Below are 22,291 nucleotides of genomic sequence, written 5' to 3'. Positions count from 1 at the left end.
TGAAGTCTCCCATTAGTATTATCACGTCATCTTGTTGAATTTTGCTCATAGTATCTTCGAGTGTGTTCCAGAATTTTTCGATATTTCCGGTGATTTTCTTACTTTCGATGTTGGTGTGGGCATGTGCATTGATGAGGGTATATTTTTTACTGGGGCTCTGAATGAGCATAGTCATAAGTCGATTGTTGATGGGTGTGATTTCTTTGACAGAGTTGATGATAGATCTGTGTTCGAGAAATGCAGTGCTGAAGATTGGTAAGTTTTTCGCTACCTTTTGTTCTATTTTGCTCTTGAAGATACAATGGTTTCCGTAATGCAAGCTTTCATTGTCAGTTAGTCGTGGTTCTTGAAGTGCAAGGATGAGAACTTTTTGTCGTTCGATTTCTTTTGTGAGATTATTTATTTTTCATATTTGGATCAATGTATCGACGTTTAGTTTGCAAATGCATGTTTTCTGCTTGTAGGGAAATTTACCAGAGATCTTCGATATTCTCTGCCGTGCTGACCTGGACTCGCCAGAATCCGAAAATCCAACTGCCGCCTGTCGACAGCCGGGTTGTGTACCACCAGGGGTAAAGTTGACTTTGCTTGCGTAGTTCATGTTTGCTTGTGTTTCATTGGTTTGGCCTGGGTGATTCCAGGACCGGACAGGACCAGAGGGTGTTGAAGCCTTTGAAAGCGAATATTTTCAGCGGAGATGATTGAGCTAACAGACGGTGACCAGAGTAGCGGTGATTTTCACTCAGACGTGTCTGGATTTTGGGTTCAACGGATTGAGTAGCCATTCAGGATTGTGTTAGAATTTGGTTCACCCCAAGTATTTGATTTCCTCGGTACCGTCCATATTGTGGAGGATTCCCCCTATCCCCAAACGGGATTATTATTTTTATTATTGTTATTATTATTATTATTATTGTCATCAGCAAATCCGATATGGTGTATCTTCACACCATTGAAATAAATGGTTCAAATGGCTCTGAGCACTATGGGACTTAACATGTATGGTCATCAGTCCCCTAGAACTTAGAACTACTTAAACCTAACTAACCTAAGGACATCACACAACACCCAGTCATCACGAGGCAGAGAACCACTGAAATAGATGTGTATTGTTCGATTCAGTATTTACATCACATACATATGGGTTATAATTACATTACATTGCTGCTAGTAGACATATTTCGCACTTTTTCTTAGACAGTTGCTACCTGTTACTCCATCAAAGGAATTTATGTGCGCAGCATTGTTGCAATACAGACGTTTAATATTATCCGATTTTTGTAATTTCGTTTTGATGCCAGGTCGTTCTAATCGAATTTAACCAGTCAGTCTTAATGTGGAGATCCCTCTACGACTTTCATCATATGATGGATTTTGTAAAGCACATTCTTAATCGGACTGTTGAATCTAGATCACTTATCTATGACAGGGCTTGAATTCTTAAACACTGTGGAAAATAATAATCCAATATGCTTATTACAAACACGTTATTTAAATATAAATCCATGAACTAACGAGATAACAGTTTATTTACAGGAGCAGAGCACCATCCATCATAGCAGAGCAGTGCGAGATTGGTTTCAGGGCCAAGAGAGGATAAAGCTGTTGCCGTTTGTTCCACGATCACCGAACATCAACAAGATATAGAATATGTGGGCAGAGGTAACAAGGTCATTGCCATGTGGACCTATAAATGCACGTGACCTTTGGACGAATATAGAAAATGTATTGTGGGAAGTAAACCACCACGCTACATTAAAAGTAAACTCGTCCACAAAACCCATGTGGACAATTATCTGATAATCGGTCAAGCTTTGCTTTGTCGCAGCTCTTTAGCTTACAAGTCCATTTACTTTCAGTCTCCTCCTTACAATTCTTGCAATGCAAGGTAATTGAAAAATCTCATCCACTCAACGCCAGCTGAGGAATTGACTGATGCATGTGTTGCTCAACACACAGTAGTTGTCACCCTCACTGGAATCAGTGACTGTTTGTGCGCGCGCCCTCGCGCGCTTGTGTGTGTGTGTGTGTGTGTGTGTGTGTGTGTGTGTGTGTGTGTGTTTTCGTGTTCACCCACAATCTGAATCAATACTATTAACATTGGAGGGACAACCAACAATAAACATTGCATCGAATATGACTGTAAAGTATTTTAATGCGATGGGAAGTTACAAACTCAATTTTTACCCAACCCACGTCCTGCATATTACGTTAAGTAAGATGTATTAACTCCATAGTATCGTTAGCAGAGACAGTGCGCTCTTGTTGTCGAGGCTCGCGACAAGTGCAGCGATTAGCAGTGCCCAATGCCGCCGCGATTTGTTTATGTTGGCTGAGCGTGGACACTGCAGCAGACGCTTCGCCATAAAGAGAAAGAAATCACCTTGGCTCTGACTGCAGTGAGCAGATATCACTGCCTGCGTGTTCTTAATAGTAGCCAAAGTGAGACTCTACTCACAGGTGCCATGGAGCAATTGCAACGGGTGTCATGGCACAAGTCATCAGATATTAACCAGTGATGAAATGTCCACTTTATTTGAATCCCAAGAAAATAGGAACCTTCTCACAAACGAATGTGAGGTGATATCAAGATTTATCCAACTGCGACAATTATTTGTGTTTTACTGTCTTAATCGGGCCGAAACCTAGAAAGCGTCTTCACCAGACGCGATTCACAATTTTGGAGCTTCTACAGTGGTTGAGTTGGCAATGTATCTTTGCTGTACAATATTGTTATTGAGGTCACAATTGGCCCATCCACCAGAAGACAGGCATAGCCTAGCTTATTGTTGTCATTTTTCCTGACGGATACTCTGCCTTTGCTCGAAACGTGAAGACTTAAGGTGAATTCGAACATTCCGTATGGCGAAAATTTGATGTTTCTATTCTTCCATCTCTAACATTCAAATAACAGTTACAATAAGCGGCAGAAAAGCGCCTGTGAACCAACAGTTAATAATGCGATCATAATTAGTGGAATCTGACTAATTCCATCTGTCATCTGATAATTGTGAAAAACTACTTTTTTCATCTTCACAGCACCGCAATATGAACTCAAGGGTTTCATAGGATACCTATACTTAATTTCGTTGTTATCGTTTTCTATGACAGTAGGGGAGCAGCAAAACCATCTGACTTGAAGCATACTTTTCCAGCGGGATTTGAATCTTTCGCTATTCTTGAGGTATCAAGAATGTGAGCAATCACTCATTGCTACAGTATAGGCTAGGGCAGAAAGAAGCAGGTTTCCGACAAAGTAAACAATGAGAGACAATGTCGCTGTCAATTATTAAACAGGAATTGTTCAGAAAATTACAATTAAATCTAGTGAAATGAGTAGGTTGATACAGCTGCAGTCCGGCACTATCGCTGAGTTGCCAAACATTTTCCGATAGCACTTAAGATAAAAATGTATGTGTGTGTGTGTGTGTGTGTGTGTGTGTGTGTGTGTGTGTGTGTGTCCTTTCGGACATTCCCGAAAGAACAGACACTAAGAATCGGAATAGACAGCATTGTTAAACCGGTAAAGATTGAAGGACATGACCAGGCTGTCATGAGAATTAAAACAGAACAACGGCGTCAGATGAAAATTTGTGCCTGACTATTCCTCCTGAAACATCCGGTATAATTATTTGGGTCTCAACGGATCATCGAAAGTTTTCAGTGCTAGACGAATGACATGGTCCGAACCCTCGCGGGAATACAGTGTGGCCGCGAGCGAGTGCAATAACGGCCCGAGGAGGGGGAGGGGGGGGGGGGAGTAGGGGCGGGGGCGGTGGATACTGCGTGTGTGGTGCTGCAGAGAGGTTGGCTGCTGTGTCCCGACAGTGCCCACCGTCGGAGGTTCGAGTCCTCCCTCCGGCATGTGTGTGTGTTGTCCACAGCGTAAGTCAGTTTAAGTTAGATTAAGTAGTGTCTAAGCTTAGGGACCGATGACCTAAGCAGCTTGGCCTCATAAGTTCTTACTACAAATTTACAAAATTTTAAATCCAAAATACTGCATCTCGGTTCTTACAATAGTGCAATAGGTGCGCACTGGTTAGATGTAACTGATGAGAGACTCCAACTCGGATTGTGGTTAAGGGCGAATCCCAAGCGCATGGCCACGAACAATTGGGAGCGGAAACTTAATGTCATCGGAACCTTGCTGAAGGAGCATGGCTCAAAAATGGCTCTGAGCACTATGGGACTTAACAGCTGTGGTCATCAGTCCCCTAGAACTTAGAACTACTTAAACCTAAGTAACCTAAGGACATCACACACATCCATGCCCGAGGCAGGATTCGAACCTGCGACCGTAGCAGTCGCGCGGTTCCGGACTGCGCGCCTAGAACCGCGAGACCACCGCGGCCGGCTGAAGGAGCATGGCATGCGATCGTTAGACCGACTGCAGAAAGTTCAGTTTATAAATACATACATACTTAGCAAAATATATCAAGTCGTAGCAGTCTTACCGATACCACAGGTGACTGCACATAAAATATTAGCTGTAGCCTCTTGGTATGTGTGGAAACAAAATATCTTCAAAGTATCCTTCCACACGGCGACTTTGCAGAGGCAAAACGGAGGACTTGGAATTAAAGACGTACTTTTAAACTAATACATGCCACTAAGACAGGCAATACGAAACTTCTGTTCCTCTCGTTAGATCCTGGGGATAGGAACGCTCCTGTTAATGTGGCATGCCAGCCTAGATTACGTCCGAAAGTACTATGGCGATTGGAGCTGTGTAAGACTTCCACCAGCACAAACCAACACTAGAACCGTCTATGATTATATTACCAGACATCGTTTTCGCCGGCCGCGGTGGCCGTGCGGTTCTAGGCGCTTCAGTGCGGAACCGCGTGACTGCTACGGTCGCAGGTTCGAATCCTGCCTAGGGCATGGGTGTGTGTGATGTCCTTAGGTTAGTTAGGTTTAAGTAGTTCTACGTTCTAGGGGACTGATGACCTCAGATGTTAAATCCCATAGTGCTCAGAGCCATTTGAACCATTTGAACAACGTTTTCAAAAAACAAAACCCGGTAAATTAACCTACAAAAAACTGGAGGAACGTCTGGAAAAATATCAACAATAAAATTCTGCCAACTAGAGTCAGTGCCGTATGGTGCGACGTTGTAAACGAAACCATATCCACAGCGGAATGATTATGGAAAATCAAATTCAGACCATCTCCATACTGCGACAAATGTCGGCTTGTAGAAACTGTAGCGCACATCTTCTTATGTGAAAATAGAATCAGAATTTGGAACTGGACTAGGAAGAAATTAGCACTATCAACAGAACCGCAGAAACTCATATACCGATAACTGAATCTTTACATCCCGACTGGAAATGTTACCCGTCCGCTAAGAATAAGTTATTCGTGGCTTCTGGGACAGTTTCTGTTTTACGTCGTAACAAACAAAACTTACAACTTAGAAGAGTACATGTTTTATATTACAGAAGAATATATTAAGCTGAAGAAGAATAACAAATATAAGGAATGGTTTCAAATTTTTTTATCTATATGTTGGCTACAAAGAGGTGGACAGTTTTTTTGATTAGAAACAGAATACTATTCTTTAACTTTTTTTTATTCCTGGAATATTCTTAAGCAGAATACTATTCTTTCACTTTTTTATCCCTGGAATATTCTTTTACGTTGATTCTAAAATCAGAACTGTTCTAATTTGGCAAAATCCCTCCGGCTCCGAAATTTCTTTCATTTGTTGAAAAATAAATGGCTTCGTTACAGACCTCATATGCATCCAGTGCATAATAACTTAAAGTATGAATATATTTCTGAATGAATGTTTGCTATGTATTTTTCCGTCACCCTTTTCACTGTTATAAGTTATGTTCTACAAGGAACGCACGCCATTGGAGGCTGCAATCTGTAATTTATTTTACCTTAATAACTACATCAATTTTGTTCTACAATTTAAAGTAATATATGGTGATAGGTATGGGGGAGGCATTGTGGCTAGGCCTCGGATCTTCGACCCCTCCCCTCTTTGCCACCGCCTACCTGGCGCTGAAAGTCTTCTCAACTTAAAAAAAATAATAGTGCAGTGATCAGCACGTGTGTCTAGTAAGCAGGAGGTCCAGGTTCGAAGCCCAGTCGGTCTCAAATTTTCGTCTGCCGTCGTTGCTGTATTTCAACGCGCTGTGACAGTGTGGACGTCGGTCCTTCGATATTTAAGATCCAATTGTTTTTTGAGGCAATAGAGGTGATTTGCGAACATTTGTCTTGCCATCAATGTAACAGGACTTCAACGACATCCAACCCTTAGTCATTGCTTTGTGCCAACACTAGCCCATGTCATATATATGCGAATCAGATTGTAGTTCATATTTAGTCAAATAACGAATGGTCGGTATACAAGTATGCCGGCCGGAGTGGCCGAGCGGTTCTGGGATCTACGGTCTGGAATTTCGCGACCGCTATGGTCGCAAGTTCAAATCCTGTCTCTGGCAAGGATGTGTCTGATGTCGTAAGGTTTAAGTTCCAAAAAGATGTGTGTGAAATCTTATGGGACAGCATGTTGTTATCAATGGAGAGACGTCTACAGACGTTAAAGTAACCTCTGGCGTGCCACAGGGGAGTGTTATGGACCATTGCTTTCCACAATATATATAAATGACCTAGTAGATAACCGAGCGAGGTGGCGCAGTGGTTAGCACACTGGACTCGCATTCGGGAGGACGACGGTTCAATCCCGCCTCCGGCCATCCTGATTTAGGTTTTCCGTGACTTCCCTAAATCGTTTCAGGCGAATGCCGAGATGATTCCTTTGAAAGGGCACGGCCGATTTCCTTCCCAATCCTTCCCTAACCCGAGCTTGCGCTCCGTCTCTAATGACCTCGTTGTCGACGGGACGTTAAACACTAACCACCACCACCACCACCACCACCACCACCTAGTAGATAGTGTCGGAAGTACCATGCGGCTTTTCGCGGATGATGCTGTAGTATACAGAGAAGTTGCAGCATTAGAAAATTGTAACGAAATGCAGGAAGATCTGCAGCGGATAGGCACTTAGTGCAGGGAGTAGCAACTGACCCTTAACATAGACAAATGTAATGTATTGCGAATACATAGAAAGAAGGATCCTTTATTGTATGATTATATGATAGCGGAACAAACACTGGTAGCAGTTACTTCTGTAAAATATCTGGGAGTATGCGTGCGGAACGATTTGAAGTGGAATGATCATGTAAAATTAATTGTTGGTAAGGCGGGTACCAGGTTGAGATTCATTGGGAGAGTCCTTAGAAAATGTAGTCCATCAACAAGGAGGCGGCTTACAAAACACTCGTTCGACCTATACTTGAGTATTGCTCATCGGTGTGGGATCCGTACCAGATCGGGTTGACGGAGGAGATAGAGAAGATCCAAAGAAGACCGGCGCGTTTAGTCACAGGGTTATTTGGTAAGCGTGACAGCGTTACGGAGATGTTTAGCAAAGTGGCAGACACTGCAAGAGAGGCGCTCTGCATCGCGGTGTAGCTTGCTCGCCAGGTTTCGAGAGGGTGCGTTTCTGGATGAGGTATCGAATATATTGCTTCCTCCTACCTATACCTCCCGAGGAGATCACGAATGTAAAATTAGAGAGATTCGAGCGCACACGGAGGCTTTCAGACAGTCGTTCTTCTCGCGAACCATACGCGACTGGAACAGAAAAGGGAGGTAATGACAGTGGCACGTAAAGTGCCCTCCGTCACACACCGTTGGGTGGCTTGCGGAGAATAAATGTAGATGTAGATGTAGACTTAACTGCTAAGGTCATCAGTTCCTAAGCTTACACACTACTTAACCTAAATTATCCTAAGGACAAACACACACACCCATGCCCGAAGGAAGACTCGGACCTCCGCCGGGACCAGCCGCACAGTCCATGACTGCAGCGCCTGAGACCGCTTGGTTAATCCCGCGCGGCTAGGTTTGAGTAGTTCTAATTTCTAGCGGACTGATGACCTCAGAAGTTAAGTCCCATAGTGCTCAGAGCCATTTGAAGCATTTTTGAAGTATACAAGTATTTACGAACAGTAGAAGCAGCATTGCAGCTAACTGATCACTTAACCAAGTGCAACATAGAGTACCTGTGTAATGAGTCATTCCAGCTGCATAGCTGAGGGTAATATTTGCAAAGCAATTCATTGCAGAATTAATGTAATACCCCCACGATGATCTCTGTCGTCATACTGTATCATTAGCAGCCCGCGAATGGAGTACTATGTTCGTTAAATCGGATTACTCAAGCTGAGGCCAAATAAAGAGAAGCGACGACGCCACAACACTATCTTGACTTTAGTAGGTAGTCAGTGCTAAATTATGTGCGCCACCATTAACGTTACTGAACACAGTTTGACAGCATAACACCACCACGACTACTGACAACCTGAACCATTATCATCACGCAGTTGTTACTCGCACTGATTACAAGTTGTTGATGTTTGTCAAGAATAGCGTAAAGCGCCTCTGAAGTTCCATTTGCATTACGACTAGAACGGGGAGAATCCTAAATAACAGTAATAGGTCACCCAGCGAAGGGAAGAGTCCACTTATTGTCTCAAGTTCTTGCAGTTTGATATTAATGCAGTTCCCGATGGTTTCACACTAACGGGTTCTTTTGGCTATGAAAATAATCATGTGGGAATTATAAAAGTGTAATTGCTAGAACTCTCAACTACCTTAATAACACCTCATTCTGGATTGAATACGACTCGGAAAACGACGTTAATTTGACGTTTCCATCCATCACCTGGCGGCTTACTGAATGAAGTCTGAAGTGCACGCACATTTGTGTTGCCTGCCGCATGGATTCTGTGAAGTGTTGTGGCAGCTGTCAGTCATTGCTGAATACAGACATGTGCAAATATCCTCGCTGCTCTAGGGGAACTAGTCTTTGTTGAATTTTTTCCGTACCGTAATTAGCACAATAACACAAGGCTTATTCTGCCGAAGAACTTGATGCCCACAAGTCCTTAAATAAGAATCTCCTGCGGGAGTAATGCATGAAAGGAAACAGACTGTTGGACAAAAGAATGGACAGCTCCCTGCTTTATGCGTTTCCGATTGCGCCTACGATAAGAATCTGGTGTCATATTATGCTTCACAACGCTAAACTGTTAATTTTTTACTTCATACTAAAACAAAAGTGATGATATGAGAAGAGGAAATGACTTATATGCTTCTAAGGAACTTTAGTTATTCGTGTTTATTTTTTCACTTCATACTAAAACGAGGGCGTTAATATGAGAGGAGAAAATGAAATATACGCTTCCAAGACACACTATTTCCTTGTGTGCTACTACTGCATACATGAAAGCCCTGCAGTTAATTTTTGTATGTTGGATAAATCTTGATATCACCCCACAAGCCTATGTGAGAAGGTTCCCATTTTCTTGGGATTCAAATAAAGTGGATATTTCATCACTGGTTAATATTCTGATGACTCATGCCATGATACCCGTTGCAATTGCTCCATGGCACCTGTGAGTAGAGTCTCACGTTGGTTACTATAAGAACACGTAGGCAATGATATCCGCTCACTGCAATCAGAGCCAAGGTGATTTCTTTCTGTTTATGGCGAAACGTCTGCTGCAGTGTCCACGCTCAGCCAACGTAAACAAATCGCGGCGGCATTGGGCACCGCTAATCGCTGCACTTGTCGCGAGCCTCAACAACAAGAGCGCACTGTCTCTGCTAACGATACTATGGAGTTAATACATCTTACTTAACGTAATATGCAGGACGAGGGTTGGGTAAAAATTGAGTTTGTAACTTCCCATCGCATTAAAATACTTTACAGTCATATTCGATGCAATGTTTATCGTTGGTTGTCCCTCCAATGTTAATAGTATTGATTCAGATTGTGCGTGAACACGAAACCACACACACACACACACACACACACACACACACACACACACACAAGCGCGCGCGGGCGCGCGCACAAACAGTCATTGATTCCTGTGAGGATGAAACTACTGTGTGTTGAGCAACACATGCATCAGTCAATTCCTCAGCTGGCGTTGAGTGGATGAGATTTTTCAATTACCTTGCAATGCAAGAATTGTAAGGAGGAGACTGAAAATAAATGGACTTGTAAGCTAAAGAGCTGCGACAAAGCAAAGCTTGACCGATTATCAGATAATTGTCCATATGGGTTTTGTGGACGATTATACTAGTAACCAACCCACCCACGATCATTACGAATGATTTCTCGAAGGCGTAGGGGATATTCGTCCAAAGGGCACTTGCATTAGTAGATCCCCATGGCAATGACCTTGTTACCTCTGCCCACATATTCTATATCTTGTTGATGTTCGGTGATCGTGGAACAAAGGGCAACAGCTTTATCCTCTCTTGGACCTGAAACCAACCTCGCACTGCTCTGCTATGATGGATGGGGCTCTGCTCCTGTAAATAAACTGTTATCTCGTTAGTTCATGGATTTATATGTAAATAACGTGTTTGTAATAAGCATATTGGATTATTATTTTCCACAGTGTTTAAGAATTCAGGCCCTGTCATAGATAAGTGATCTAGATTCAACAGTGCGATTAAGAATGTGCTTTACAAAATTCATCATATGATGAGAGTCGTAATCGGATATCCACATTAAGACTGAATGGCTGAATCCAATTAGAACGATCTGGTATCGAAAAGAAATTACAGAAATCGGATAATTTAAACGTCTGTATTGCAACAATGCTGCGCACATAAATTCTTATGATTGGGTAACAGGTAGCAACTGTCTAAGAAAAAGTGAGAAATATGTCTACTAGCAGCAATGTAACGTAATTATAGCCCATATGTATGTGATGGAAATACTGGATCGAACAATACACATCAATTTCAGTGATGGGATGATACACCATATCGGATTTGATGATGACATAATGACAATAATAATAATAATAATAATAATAATAATAATAATAATCCCGTGTGGCGGACATGGGAAACCCTACCCCATATGGGTGGTACCGAGGAAATCAAATACTGCCGGCCGGGGTGGCCGAGCGTTTCTAGGCGCTACAGTCTGGAACCGCGCGACCAATACGGTCGTAGGTTCGAATCCTGCCTCGAGCATGGATGTGTGTGATGTCCATAGTTTAATTAGGTTTCAGTAGTTCTAAGTACTAGGGGACTGATGACCTCATAAGTTAAGTCCCATAGGGCTCAGAGCCATTTGAACCACTTTGAATTCAATTACTTGGGGTGAACCAAATTCTAACACAATCCTGAATGGCTACTCAATCCGTTGAACCCAAAATTCAGACACGTCTGAGTGAAAATCACCGCTACTCTGGTCACCGTCTGTTAGCTCAATCATCTCCGCTGAAAATATTCGCTTTCAAAGGCTTCAACACCCTCTGGTCCTGTCCGGTCCTGGAATCACCCAGGCCAAACCAATGAAACACAAGCAAACATGAACTACGCAAGCAAAGTCAACTTTACCCCTGGTGGTACACAACCCGGCTATCGACAGGCGGCAGTTGGATTCTCGGATTCTGGGGAGTCCAGGTCAGCACGGCAGAGAATATCGAAGATGTCTGGTAAATTGCCCTACAAGCAGAAAACATGCATTTGCAAACTAAACGTCGATACATTGATCCAAATATGAAAAATAAATACTCTCACAAAAGAACTCAAGCGACAAAAAATTCTCATCCTTGCACTTCAAGAACCACGGCTAACTGACAATGAAATCTTGCATTAAGGAAACCATTGAATCTTCAAGAGCAAAATACAATAAAAGGTAGCGAAAGGCGTATCAATCTTCGGCATGGCATTTCTCGAACACAGATCTATCATCATCTCCGTCAAAGAAATCACACCCATCAACAATCGACTTATGACTATGCTCATTCAGAGCCCCAGTAAAAAATATACACTCATCAATGCACATGCCCCCACCAACATCGAAAGTAAGAAAAACACCGAAAATGTCGAACAATTCTGGAACACACTCGAAGATACTATGAGCAAAATTCACCAAGATGACGTGAAAATACTAACGGGAGACTTCAACTCTCTATTTGGGACTGAAGAAACGTATAGAAAAATCATTGGTACAAATTCAACACACCGAAACGCTTAGACCAACGGCCAACAATTTAACCACAAAAGGATATCTTCCCACTTTAGGAAAAAACCAGTTCCCAGCTAACATGCTTGGCTGTCAGGTACAAGCGGCTTTCGTTCGCCTTTCGAGACTCGGTGAAGGCCAGATTTTTAATTCTTTTGTAGCAGAGCTACAAGCAGGCAGATACAAACTCAATAAGGGAACATAAGATAACGCTCGAGAAAAATTCGTCTTGCTACTTTCAGTAATCCCTACTGTCAGAGCGAAAACTATATGATACTGCCAATTTCATAATGCCACTTTTGTTTTCTGCCGACATATTTTTTGTTGTAGTGAATACATAATTTTATCTATGAATTACCACATTTTCATAACACTTGCGAATGATACAGGAAGTGAAGTAAATACAGATCTTTTCGGGGTCAAAAGTCGGTAATATCACACTAATTCTTGTTAAAATAGCCTCAAACGTCTTACAGACACTTTATGCTTCGCTACAGTCTGGGGCCTGCGACCAGTACGGTCGCAGGTTCGAATCCTGCTTCGGGCATGGATGTGTGTGATGCCCATAGGTTAGGTAGGTTTAACTAGTACTACGTTCTACGGGACTGATGACCTCAGAAGTTAAGTCCGATAATGGTCAGACCCATTTGAAACACTTTTGAACTTAATGCTTTATTAAGATAGACTGCCGTCGTGATATTTCTGTAGTAAGCTGAATTTAATTTGTATTTGTACAGTGAATATTTTTATTACATTTTCCATTAGTTTACTAAACGCAACAGTAATCATCAAAGAGAAATAAATCAGCAGCAGAATTTTCTTTCACGATATCTAATACAATCTGACAATGGTAAAGTTGTTTACAAATTCTACGCCCGTAGAAACCCACTGGTTCTAACAATGTCATTAAACCAGTGTAGTTTTAAGAGTGTTATCGTCTAGAAATGAATGGCCTTGACGGTTGATCGATCAAGAGCGGGAAAGGTAAAATTTTACGAATATATGACGAGAGGGACAAGTGCTTGAGAGAGGACTTCCCTATCAATTCAAGTGCCTGTGAGACGACTTTCCTTTCAATCTCCTGGATGTTGTTGGCAACAAATTCCAGCTGTGTTGCACACACCCCTTGGGGCAGAATTCGTAGCCCAAAACACACTTTTGGAGCTATCAGATGTAAAGTATTATGTTCACACTACTCTTTGCTCGAGTTTACGTCTTTTAGTGGAGCTCAGACTTTCATTCCTTCTTAGGAAGTTAACGATAAAGGCATCATAACACCTCACCAGTATCAGTACTGCATAGGACTGCTCAATGAGCGACCTGATGACGTTCAATAACAGTCACTCCGTTGATTTTTGTTGTTTCGAATTAGAGCATGCAGTACTCCTACACCAGACTTCTGAACTATGGCTGTTGAATGCAAATGTCGCATGACGGTAAAATGGTAATCTTTCACATATATCAGTAGTCGAGACTTGTTTAATGTGGAAAATCATTCATGCCAGAACGGTCTTTGGAGCGAGTGTTTTTGCGAAAAATACGCCAAACACAGTTCAAATCTTTCTAGCTGCCTCCTCTGCGTTCACCCCTCTGTTATACCAAAAGTAAACGTTGTGTTGCAGATGTTACACCTTTTTTCAATTGCGACTCAATTTTACAATGCTGAACTGTAGTTCATGATTTTCAAGTATGCAGAAATCCAATGCTTAACTGCAAGATGATAATTAGAACATCAAATTCGAAAATGACAGTTGATACATACACTGACAGCGTCGCGCCGCGTTCACATGGGCGGCGCCGTATTTCAGGCGGCGGGTGGCGTCTGGCCGGTGGCCGGTAGCCGCTGCAGCGCGAGGAAACGCTCGAGCGTAAGCTGTTATGATCGCGACGCAGCCACGAGCTGTCCTGCGGAATTGTTTCTGGAATACTTGTTATTGCTGGTGGGTAGGATGTTAAGCGAATTATCTTCCATGTTCAATCAGACTCACAACTTTAGACCGACATGTGGCTAAAAAAAGAATATATTCACCAGACGCGAACATGCGACCTCAAGTTTAGAATGCACGACGATTACCATTAGACAACGGGCTCACCCAGTCCGAGAACCACTCGGAAGTAGACAACACTTCCTCCTAACACTTCCGCATCTTACAGTGTTGCCAGATTGTGCAGATAGCCGGACTTAGAGTTGTCAGGGGCGGTCAGTTTTATTGGCCACCTTAAGTGAACGACTCGGACTTAGTCTCTGTGGCGGCCATTTTTTATGTCTAAGACTGTACCTACACGTTTAGTTTGACGTTTATGCTACATCACAATCTTTTACTATATTAAGATGGCAGTAGCCGAATCTGGTAGTAGTGAAGTGTTAAAGTTTATGTGATCAACACGGACCTGTAAAATAAAGTGCGTATGAGAATGAGTTTTAATAAGAATTTCTAGTTTCCTACCCATTACTAACAGCAAACTGGACTCACGTTCGTGAGAACGGTGGTTGAGATCTGCCTCCAGCCATCCACGTTTTCCTATGATTTCCCTAAATCACTCCAAGCTAATTCTGGTATGGTTCGTTGGAAAGTGCATTGTCAAAAAAATGTTCAAATGTGTGTGAAATCGTATGGGACTTAACTGCTAAGGTCATCAGTCCCTAAGCTTACACACTTCTTAACCTAAATTATCCTAAGGACGAACACTCACACCCATGTCCGAGGGAGCACTCGAACCTACGCCGGGACCAGCCGCACAGTCCATGAATGCAGCGCCCCAGACCGCTCGGCTAATCCCGCGCAATGTACATTGTCGATATCCTATCCCATACTTAACAAAACAATATGAGCTTGTTCTCCACCTCTAATTACCTCGTTGAACATTCAACACTAATCACGTTCTTTATTTCGCTGGAAGGACTCGCCAAAGAATGCTGAGAAACTTTAGGGAACCACCATTTGTGACAGACTGGATAACGCTTCTACTACCACCAATATACATCCGGTGTAAGGACTGGAAAGACAAGATCAATCCGGGCCTTAAGGAAACAGTTAGCTGTTAGTGGTTTCGCTCTCGCTCCTTTAACAAGTGTAACGATACCTTTTTGCTCCACAAATAGCAAAACTACATTAAGTGTCTCATTTTCTAATCTAATACCCTCAACATCACCAGACTTAATTTGACTACATTCCATTATCCTCGTTTTGCTTTTGTTGATTTTCATCTTATATCCTCCCTTCAAGACACTATCCATTCCATTCAACTGCTCTTCCAAGTCCTTTGCTGTCTCTGACAGAATTACAATGTCATCGGCGAACCTCAAAGTCTTAATTTCTTCTCCATGGATTTTAATACCTACTCCGAATTTTGCTTTTGTTTCCTTCACTATATGCTCAATATACAGATTGAATAACATCGGGGAGAGGCTACAACCCTGTCTCACTCCCTTCCCAACCACTGCTTCCCCTTCATGCCCCTCGACTCCTATAACTGCCATTTGGTTTCTATACAAATTGTAAATAGCCTTTCGCTCCCTATATTTTACCCCTGCCACCTTCAAAATTTGAAAGAGAGTATTCCAGTCAACATTGTCAAAAGCTTTCTCTAAGTCTACAAATGCTAGAAACGTAGCTTTGCCTTTCCTTAATCTAGCTTCTAAGATAAGTCGTAGGGTCAGTATTGCCTCACGTGTTACAATATTTCTACGGAATCCAAACTGATCTTCCCCAAGGTCGGCTTCTACTAGTTTTTCCATTCGTCTGTAAAGAATTCGTGTTAGTACTTTGCAGCCGTGACTTATTAAACTGATAGTTCGGTAATTTTCAAATTTGTCAACACCTACTTTTTTGGGATTGGAATTATTATATTCTTCTTGAAGTCTGAGGGTATTTCGCCTGTCTCATACATCTTGCTCACCAGATAGTAGAGTTTTTTCAGGACTGGCTCTCCCAAGGTCGTCAGTAGTTCTAATGGAATGTTGTCTACTCCCGGGGCCTTGTTTCGACTTAGGTCTTTCAGTGCTCTGTCAAACTCTTCACGCAGTATCATATCTCCCATTTCATCTTCATCTACATCCTCTTCCATTTCCATAATATTGTCCTCAAGTACATCGCCCTTGTATAGACCCTCTATATACTCCTTCCACCTTTCTGTTTTCCCTTCTTTGCTTAGAACTGGATTTCCATCTGAGCTCTTGATATTCATACAAGTGGTTCTCTTTTCTCCAGAGGTCTCTATTCCTGTAGGCAGTATCTATCTTACCCCTAGTGATATGCTCCTCTACATCCTTACATTTATCCTCTAGCCATCCGTGCTTAGCCATTTTGCACTTCCTGTCGATTTCATTTTTGAGACGTTTGTATTCCTTTTCCCCTGCCTCATTTACTGCATTTTTATATTTTCTCCTTTCATCAATTAAATTCAGTATCTCTTCTGTTACCCAAGGATTTCTACCAGCCCTTGTCTTTTTACCTACTTGATCCTCTGCTGCCTTCACTACGTCATCCCTCAAAGCTACCCATTCCTCTTCTACTGTATTTCTTTCCCTCATTCCTGCCATTTGCTCCCTTACGCTCTCCCTGAAACTCTGTACAACCTCTGGTTTAGTCAGTTTATCCAGGTCCCATGTCATTAAATTCTCACTTTTTCGCAGTTTCTTCAGTTTTAATCTACAGTTCATAACCAATAGATTGTAGTCAGAGTCCACATCTGCCCCTGGAAATGTCTTACAATTTAAAACCTGGTTCCTAAATCTCTGTCTTACCATTATATAATCTATCTGATACCTTTTAGTATCTCCAGGCGTCTTCCATGTATACAACCTTCTTTTATTATTCTTGAACCAAGTGTTAGCTATGATTAAGTTGTGCTCTGTGCAAAATTCTACCAGGCGGCTTCCTCTTTCGTTTCTTCCCCCCAATCCATATTCACCTACTACGTTTCCTTCTCTCCCTTTTTCTACTACCGAATTACAGTCACCCATGAGTATTAAATTTTCGTCTCCCTTCACTATCTGAATAATTTCTTTTATTTCATCATACACTTCTTCAATTTCTTTGTCATCTGCAGAGCTAGTTGGCATATAAACTTGTACTACTGTAGCAGGCGTGGGTTCGTGTCTATCTTGGCCACAATAATGCGTTCACTATGCTGTTTGTAGTAGCTTACCCGCATTCCTATTTTTTTATTCATTGTCAAACCTACTCCTGCATTAACCCTATTTGACTTTGTATTTATAACCCTGTATTCAGCTGACCAAAAGTCTTGTTCCTCCTGCCACCGAACTTCACTAATTCCCACAATATCTAACTTTAACCTATCCATTTCCTTTTTTAAATTTTCTAACCTACCTGCCCGATTAAGGGATCTAACATTCCACGCTCCGATCCGTAGAACGCCAGTTTCCTTTCTCGTGATAACGACGTCCTCTTGAGTAGTCCCCGCCCGGAGATCCGAATGGGGGAGTATTTTACCTCCGGAATATTTTACCCAAGAGAACGACATCATCATTAACCATACAGTAAAGCTGCATGCCCTCGGGAAAAATTACGGCTGTAGTTTCCCCTTGCTTTCAACCGTTCGCATTACCAGCACAGCAAGGCCGTTTTGGTTAGTGTTACAAGGCCAGATCAGCCAATCATCCAGACTGTTGCCCCTGCAACTACTGAAAAGGCTGCTGCCCCTCTTCAGGAACCATACGTTTGTCTGGCCTCTCGACAGATACCCCTCCGTTGTGGTTGCACCTACGGTATGGCTATCTGTATCGCTGAGGCACGCAAGCCTCCCCACCAACGGCAAGGTCCATGGTTCATGAGGGGGGGGGGGGGGGGGGGCACGTAATAATAATGGTGATAATATTAATAATGTCTACTCACAACACTGCTTTCGTAATGACTACTTACTGCTACGACGCAAAATTTTATCAAGTAGGTAAGGATGACAACGAGCATAAGCATTCCATAGCGATCCAAAGTCACCTGAATTTACTGATGTGAAATTAGTAGATGTAGGTATCGCCATCTTCGTAGTTCCCCAGGCGGCCTTCGTGGCGGAGCTAATAAACCTATTCTTTGTCCGTCAATGGCAAGGAATTACATAAACATTACCCTCCATCATGCAGAATACAGTAGCTTTTGGATATGTAGGTTTAGACTGCTGGCAGGCAATGTTAGCGTCAATTTGAGGAAGAGCTGTTACTTCGAAACGCTTGGTGGTGTAATGGCAATAATCGCGTAACACAAGCTTCTGCTCGGCAGGCACTTGGCAGAAAGTTGTCAGGTACAGCCGACCCGCAAAAAACACACACACACACACACACACACACACACACACACACACACACACACACACAGCAGGGAGATGGCGCTGGCGTCAGCACGCGCTGCATTATACAGCGGACGGGCGCGCCGCGCGATGCCGCGCCGCCGTGGACGCAAACACGCCATCACTTATTCAGCGCGTGCCGGCTCGCGTGGTCGCCTCCCCTCCCACACATCCAATTAGCGGCCCTTGCCGTACGGGGCGGACGTCCAGCATTGCCGCCTGCCGAACAATGTTAAATCGGACGATGCTGGAAATTTAATTGCCGCTTTGCGTCAATCGGGGAGTACTCAGGAATCCGTTTCATTTACGTAACGGCCACGGTCACTCATCCCACTGCGGCGATATCATATATGCATGGCCCGTCGAAAATGTTCAGTCTAAATGCCAATGCTAAAAATCTGTAGAGCAGAAAACAGTGAACTGAGGTAAATTCATTTTCCGAGACTCAGTAAGAAAAATTAAGGCGCTGACTACTTATTTATTTGTTTATTTATTTGAGTCATCAATTCAAAAATGGTTCAAATGGCTCTGAGCACTATGGGACTTAACATCTGAGGTCATCAGTCCCCTAGAACTTAGAACTACTTAAACCTAACTAACCTAAGGACACCACACACATCCATGCCCGAGGCAGGATTCGAACCTGCGACCGTAGCAGTCGCGCGGCTCCGGACTGAAGCGCCTAGAACCGCTCGGCCACCACGGCCGGCGAGTCATCAGGCTGCTTAGATTGCCTCAGTACGACCCGTTACTGATTCCTCTTTTCTGAAAACTTCTTCATCTCCGGAGTAGCACTTGTATCCTACAATCATCTGTTGGATGTATACTTGTCTCTGCTTTCCCCTACAGTTTTTAGCCTCTACATCTCCCTCTTCTGCCATGGACGTTACTCTCTGACGTCTGAAAACATGTGCTATCATTCTGTCTCTTCATATCGTTCTCTCATCACCGATTCTTCGTACTGCCTCCTCGTTCCTTATCAGTCCGTCCATAATTTTCAACATCATTCTACAGCTCCACAACTGATACGCTTCAATTCTCTTCTGCTCCGGATTTCTCACAGTCCATGATTCACTCAAATACAATTTTCTGTTCAACACGTACATGGTCAGAAATTTCTTCCTCAGATTAAGAGCGATGTTTAATACCAGCAGACTTCTCTAGACAAGGAAACCTTATTTGCCTGTGCTAATCTGTTTCTCATGATCTCCCTTCTTCGTTAGTAAACGTTCACTTCATGATCCACTTTTACCTCACACTTGAACATTTCACACGCAGCCACCGGTAGATACATAGACTTATGCAATAAGGTTTCACGCTACGTGTAATCTTGACCTTCGAATGACCCTGCTTGGAATTTACGTTAAGAGTTGCTGCGGTAAGAAGTAAAATGCTCGTGAATGATATTTGCTTGCATGTCTTTTGCAAAGGGAGCACGCCATCAACCTCTTCACCTAAAAGTTCCATTAAACGTAGTACGTCCCCTTCAGATAATTTCTCCTCCTTAACATACGTTATACATCGCCGACAGATGTCTGCAGGGAAAGCGCGCAAAATGTTTGGCTTGAGATCCTTACTATAGGCATTTACATCTACACTCAAGGATTTCAGAGCTCTGTTTTAATGGTATTTGAGAACAGTGTTCGTTTATATACATGAGAAACTCTGCATCAATGTTGTTCTTTGCTCACATGTGCACTTTCCTACTTCTAACGCTATAGATTATGATGCCTTCTGTTATCCATGGGTAAGTTTTATTGGCTATTTGAAATAGCCTACTAAGATGAAGGAAAAACATTCATTGAATATACTCATGAATTCTTTTACCCGCCAGGTTAGCCGAGAACGCTAATGCGCTGCTTCGTGGACTCAGGTAGGCGCGTCAGCCGTGGATCGAAACCACCCGACGGATTAACCACGAGGGACAGTATGCCGGCCTGCTGGATGTGGTTTTTAGGCCCTCTCCACACCCCACTGGGTGAATTAGAAAATTAACCATGCCAGATCCGTACTTAACCCTGGCGACCCTGCGTGCGAACGGTACGGTATAAAGGCAGTAGCGAACGACAACTCATGAATTCTTTTACAAAAAACATTGTAGTTAGTGTTGACCGGAAAGATTCATTCACGTTAACTGAATCTTCCATCGGTTCATATTAGAACAACATTATAATAAATGAAAAGTGCGAGTTTGTTTTTGTTCTACAGTATTGCTTTTATTGTATCAACCGGTTTTCGGCTTACAAGGCTATCTTCATTGTAAGCTGAAAACCGGTTAATACAATAAAAGCAACACTGTAGAAGAAAATCAAAGTTTCACTAACGTTAGAGATAAATATATTCATATTATTAAGTTCCTAACTCTTTTCATTTTATAGGTTTTATCTAAATTTGGCACTGAGACACAAAGGGCTCAATGGTCGGATGTCCCCAAGTCTAAAATTAACTTTTCTCTTGCTCCATAACTGATACGGGTACAACATTTTCTAATCAATTTACTCTATTATTTTCGCTAAAATTTAGTGATATGTAGTTCGTAGTCCTACAGAGAAATGGCAAATCTTTCATCACCTCTTACATCTATGTCGAAGCCAGCGCAAATAAATTACCTATTATTTCAACTTTTCTTACTGCAACCTACGCATCGAAGTTTCAGATTTTTATAGAAACACGTATGTGACTTAATAATCATGTATGCTAATCATTAATATGCCATATCCCAAAACTTCTGTTTAGCAGCTTTCAGATAGTGGTTCCTCATTTGAGCTCCATAAATTACCATTATTATTATTTCATTGAGCCAGCTTAACTGATATCAATACTCATAGTTTCCTCCATTTCATGATTGACTTTGCAAGTACTAGTGTGGTGTAATAGCTGTGTGTCTATCTGACGCAAACACCAGTGGAGGCTTTGATCGCTCTTTTGATGAATATCTATATAATTAAATTTACGAACCAGCATCCTCGTTACAGGTTTTTTTGAAGATTCTTTTGATTTTAGCTTACAGTACTTTTATCAGTCGTCTGGTAGCACAGCTGAATATCATTTCATCGACGTAACGAAATGTAGTAATGCATAATCAATATTTACTCACTGAAAACTAATTTTTCCGTCTTTGATAACTCTATTTCATTTATGTTAATTTATACGACATGAACCAGAACTCCTCCGACAAACTTACAGATAGTATTCAGGGATACCTTCCGAGTATTTCTGTGAATGACATCTACGGTTTCTCGTGACTTCTCACAGAATTATTGCATTTCGTTCGGTTTCTTGCCAACTAGCTTTGTATCTATATTGCACTGAAAAAGTACACAACAATGCAAACATGGACAGTGTGCGCTGTGTGTCTTGTTTCCATTCGCTCACAGTACGTGCTGTTGACTGCAGTAACGCCCTTTTCAAACTGTTGCTGTCAAGTTTGCGTCCAGTGGTGCACTGTTTATGTAAGCCCTTGCTTTCCGATAATGTTGGTTGTGCATTGAGAGTAGTACTCGGCAATACTATGTATAGGTTTACTGATAAAGAGTTTGCTGGCCGCTGTGACCGAGCGGTCGTAGGCGCTTCAGTCTGGAAACGCGTGACCGCTACGGTCGCAGGTTCGAATGTTTCCTTGGGCATAGATGTCTGTGATGTCCTTAGGTTAGTTAGGTTCAAGTAGTTCTAAGTTCTAGGGGACTGATGACCTCAGATGTTTAGTCCCTTATTGCTCAGAGCCGTTTGAATAATTTTTTGTTTTTTTCATAAAGAGTTTGCCGGCGTGCCCCTCATCTGTGGTGTGACAGTATCACTGGATAGTTAGGATAATGGATGGGGCGATTAACTGAGCTTGGGGTTACACCCTGAATAAAGCATGTATTACAATACTTCCCAAACTTCACATTGATGTGAACTTCT

Source organism: Schistocerca piceifrons, chromosome 1, assembly GCF_021461385.2.
Source record: "Schistocerca piceifrons isolate TAMUIC-IGC-003096 chromosome 1, iqSchPice1.1, whole genome shotgun sequence".
Classification (NCBI taxonomy): domain Eukaryota; kingdom Metazoa; phylum Arthropoda; class Insecta; order Orthoptera; family Acrididae; genus Schistocerca; species Schistocerca piceifrons.
The sequence above is the reverse complement of the archived record's forward strand: the minus strand, read 5'-3'. Positions refer to the sequence as shown.